General features: G+C 43.0%; 1 pseudogene; it reads left to right on the forward strand.

Annotated features, from left to right (window-relative positions):
- Positions 1-319: 319 nt before the first annotated feature.
- Positions 320-1,482, forward strand: LOC101023474 (annotated as a pseudogene).
- Positions 1,483-5,051: the final 3,569 nt, after the last annotated feature.

A 5,051-nucleotide genomic window follows, 5' to 3' on the forward strand; every position in this document is an offset into this window, starting at 1 on the left:
ACCTTGATTTGACTTTAAACCAGATCAGAAGTCCACTTTTCTATCAAGTGTCATGGACCCATGACGAATAGATTATCAAAACCATAAAGGTAAAAAGTAATTGATTTAGGAGTTTTTATTTGTTAAAAGAATGGAAATATTTTTTGCATTATATTTTTGTTTTATCTTGAGCAGTCAAAGAAGAGAGATTGGGAAGTTATAAAGGGACTTGAGGAAAAAAATGAAGCTTTGGAATTTGACAAAAACTAATATTGTTGCCCCACAGCCCTGGCGTGAAAGCTAGTTCCCGGCCCAGTCCTGTCCTGCAGCAGCCTGTCTCCTCTTTCCTTTCAACATGACAGATGCCGCTGTGTCCTTCACCAGGGACTTCCTGGCAGGTGTAGTAGCAGCAGCCATCTCCAAGATGGGGGTAGCACCCATCAAGAGAGTCAAGCTGCTGCTGGAGGTACAGCATGCCAGCAAGCAGATCACCGCAGATATGCAATACAAGGGCATTATAGACTGCGTGGTCCATATTCCCAAGGAGCAGGGAGTCCTGTCCTTCTGGCACCGTAACCTGGTCAATGTCATCAGATAACTTCCCCACCCAGGCTCTCAACTTGGCCTTCAAAGATAAATACAAGCAGATATTCCTGGGTGATGTGGACAAGAGGACCCAGTTTGGGAGCTACTTTGCAGGGAATCTGGCATCAGGCGGTGCCGCTGGGGCCACATCCTTGTGTTTTGTGTACCCTCTTGATTTTGCCCATACCTGTCTAGCAGCTGATGCGGGTAAAGCTGGAGCTGAAAGGGAATTCTGAGGCCTCAGTGACTGCCTGGTTAAGATCTACAAAACTGATGGGATTAAGGGCCTGTACCAAGGCTTTAACAAGTCTGTGCAGGGTATTGTCATCTACCGAGCTGCCTACTTAAGTATCTATGACACTGCAAAGGGAATGCTTCCGGATCCCAAGAACACCCACATCGTCATCAGCTGGATGATTGCACAGACTGTCACTGCTATTGCTGGATTGACTTCCTATCCATTTGACAGCGTTCAATGCTGCATGATGATGCAGTCAGGGTGCAAAGGAACTGACATCATGTACACAGCCACACTTGACTGCTGGAGGAAGATTGCTGGTAATGAAGGAGGCAAAGTTTTTTTCAAGGGTGCACGGTCCAGTGTTCTCAGAGGCATGGGTGATGCTTTTGTGCTTGTCTTGTATGATGAAATCAGGAAGTACATGTAAGTTATTTCCTGGGATTGTTCCCGCTATGAACAGTCATGTTGTATTATATAACATATCTTGAGCATTCTTGACAGACTCCTGGCTGTCAGTTTATCAGTGGCAACTATTTACTGGTTGAAAATGGGAAGCAGGCCGGATGTGGTGGCTCACACCTGTATTCCCAGCACTTTGGGAGGCCGAGGCAGGTGGATCATGAGATCAGGAGATCGAGACCATCTTGGCTAACATGGTGAAACCCCATTTCTACTAAAAATACAAAAAAATTGCCGGGCGTGTGGCACACGCCTGTAATCCCAGCTATTCAGGAGGCTGAGGCAGGAGAATCCCTTGAACCTGGGAGATGGAGGCTGCAGTGAGCCGAGATGGCATCACTGCACTCCAGCCTGGGCAACAGAGCGACACTCTGTCTCAAAAAAAAAAAGAAAAAAAAGAAAAAGAAAAGAAAAACAAAAGAAAATGGGAAGCACTAATATTCATCTGACCAGTTTTCTCTTAAAGCCATTTCCATGATGATGATGATGATGATGATGGGACTCAATTATATTTTTTATTTCATTCACACCTGATAAATAACAAATTTGGAGAAATAAAAATATCTAAAATTTTTTTAAAAACTAATCTTGTTTGTTTGACCTGGTAAGGGATGGCAGGCAGGGTAGGAATGAATGGTGCACAACCCAGTAGAGTTTTAAAAAAGGTAGCGTTGTCAAAACGTGTTCTAAACAGTACGTTCATCTCTATTTGAAATCTGAAGGCACATTTTGTAGATAAAACTGAATTATTTTCATAGGGGCAAATACCCATCATGTGACTTGAAACACTGCTGCTCAAGATCATTGCTGCATTTTAGAGTTTTAGTGCCTTGGGTTATTCTGTTCCCACTGCCTGGAATGCGTTTCCCCCTAGCAGGAAAATATTAACGTGCAGCTCCATGATTACCTCTTCAGGAAAGCCTCTCCTGACCTCTCCCAGGGGAGCTGATCACACTTCCCCTTCCCTTTGTGCACCCACGGCACTTTCTTTCCACTCCTCTGTACAGCGCCCTGCAGCTGAAAGGGCATGCCTGTGTCCTCCATCTAATTAAGAACATTTTTGCTAGCTTCTCTTGCCATTCTTTGTGCTGTCTCTAAACAGCACTGGCATATAATGGGCACTCAACATACATAAGAGGCCATAGATCAGTTGGTTTCAAATGAACCCATATGTTAAATAAGTTAAGTTAAGGGCTGGATTTAAATCAGACGCTAGAAGTGTCTCACCCTTGCATTGTCCACTTTCAATGAACCACTCCAGGAATGAATGATTACAAACATAAAAAATGAAAGAAATCACGTATCTGTGAGCAAATCAGGGACCTGTGGACAGGATTATCTGGCTGGTGCATCCCAGACCTGTTGTTCTTCACCTCCCTCTGGCTGTCCACTCTCCAAGAAAAGCAGAGTTGTAATAACCCTAGCCTTCAGATCCTGTTGTTGCGGCAGCTCTCGTTAAAGTTTTGTTGATGTAACAACCAAATGTAATGAGTAGACTTGGCTTGAATCCTAATTCAGAAACCCACTGTAAAAACACAGTTTTGAGACAACTAGGTAAATGTAATCCAGCTTTAATCCTGGGTATTAAACAATATGAATGAATTACTTCTAATTTTATTACATGTAATAATGGTATTGTCCTATAAGAAAATATGCTTATATTTAAGAATTGTATACAGAAGTATTTAGGGATACAAAGATATATTGGCAGAGATTTCCTTTAAGAGACTACAGCCGGCCAGGCACGGTGGCTCACGCCTGTAATCCCAGCACTTTGGGAGGCCGAGGCGGGTGGATCACAAGGTGAGGAGATCGAGACCATCCTGGCTAACATGGTGAAACACCACCTCTACTAAAAATGAAAAAAAAAAAAAAAAAAAAATTAGCTGGGCGCGGTGGCGGGCGCCTGTAGTCCCAGCTACTCAGGAGGCTGAGGCAGGAGAATTGCTTGAACCCGGGAGGCGGAGCTTGCAGTGAGCCGAGATTGCAACACTGCACTCCAGCCCGGGCGACAGAGCAAAACTTTGTCTGAAAAAAAAAAAAGAGAGAGAGAGACTACAGCCAAGCCGAGCGCGGTGGCTCATGCCTGAAATCCCAGCACTTTGAGAGGCGGAGGCGGGCGGATCACGAGGTCAGATCAAGACCATCCTGGCTAATACGGTGAAACCCCGTCTCTACTAAAACTACAAAAAATTGGCGGGGCATGGTGGTGGGCGCCTGTAGTCCCAGCTACTCGGCAGGCTGAGGCCCAAGAATGGCATGAACCCGAGAGGCGGAGCTTGCAGGGAGCTGAGATCCGGCCACTGCACTCCAGCCCGGGCGACAGAGCGAGACTCCGTCTCAAAAAAAAAAAAAAGGCTACAGCCAAAAGAAAGAACAAAAGAGAGAAAGGACGGGCAGAGAGAAAAAGGGAGGGAGAAAAGGAGGAGGAAGAATGAAAGATGAAGCAAATATGGCATTATGTTGATCCCTGTTGAATATAGGAATAGGTATTTTCTCTAGTTTTCTTAATGTTTAAATATTTTCATAATAAAACAGGGTTTCAAAAGGCTTTCTGGGAAAGTAAATGTAAAGGAGTTGATAAAAATAATGTTAAACATCAGCAAAGTCTCAGGATACAAACTTAATGTGCAAAAATCACAAGCATTCGTATACACCAGTAACAGACAAACAGAGAGCCAAATCATGAATGAACTTCCATTCACAATTGCTTCAAAGACAATAAAATACCTAGGAATCCAACTTACAAGGGATGTAAAGGACCTCTTCAAGGAGAACTACAAACCACTGCTCAGTGAAATAAAAGAGGACACAAACAAATGGAAGAACATACCATGCTCATGGATAGGAAGAATCAATATCGTGAAAATGGCCATACTGCCCAAGGTTATTTATAGATTCAATGCCATCCCCATCAAGCTACCAATGAGTTTCTTCACAGAATTGGAAAAAACTGCTTTAAAGTTCATATGGAACCAAAAAGGAGCCCGCATCTCCAAGACAATCCTAAGTCAAAAGAACAAAGCTAGAGGCATCACACTACCTGACTTCAAACTATACTACAAGGCTACAGTAACCAAAACAGCATGGTACTGCTACCAAAACAGAGATATAGACCAATGGAACAGAACAGAGTCCTCAGAAATAATACCACACATCTACAGCCATCTGATCTTTGACAAACCTGAGAGAAACAAGAAATGGGGAAAGGATTCCCTATTTAATAAATGGTGCTGGGAAAATTGGCTAGCCATAAGTAGAAAGCTGAAACTGGATCCTTTCCTTACTCCTTATACGAAAATTAATTCAAGATGGATTAGAGACTTAAATGTTAGACCTAATACCATAAAAACCCTAGAGGAAAACCTAGGTAGTACCATTCAGGACACAGGCATGGGCAAAGACTTCATGTCTAAAACACCAAAAGCAACGGCAGCAAAAGCCAAAATTGACAAATAGGATCTCATTAAACTAAAGAGCTTCTGCACAGCAAAAGAAACTACCATCAGAGTGAACAGGCAACCTACAGAATGGGAGAAAATGTTTGCAATCTACTCATCTGACAAAGGGCTAATATCCAGAACCTACAAAGAACTCAAACAAATTTACAAGAAAAAAACAAACAGCCCCATCAAAAAGTGGGCAAAGGATATGAACAGACATTTCTCAAAAGAAGACATTCATACAGCCAACAGACACATGAAAAAATGCTCATCATCACTGGCCATCAGAGAAATGCAAATCAAAACCACAATGAGATACCATCTCACACCAGTTAGAATGGCGA

Source organism: Papio anubis, chromosome 4 (genome assembly GCF_008728515.1).
Source record: "Papio anubis isolate 15944 chromosome 4, Panubis1.0, whole genome shotgun sequence".
Taxonomy (NCBI): domain Eukaryota; kingdom Metazoa; phylum Chordata; class Mammalia; order Primates; family Cercopithecidae; genus Papio; species Papio anubis.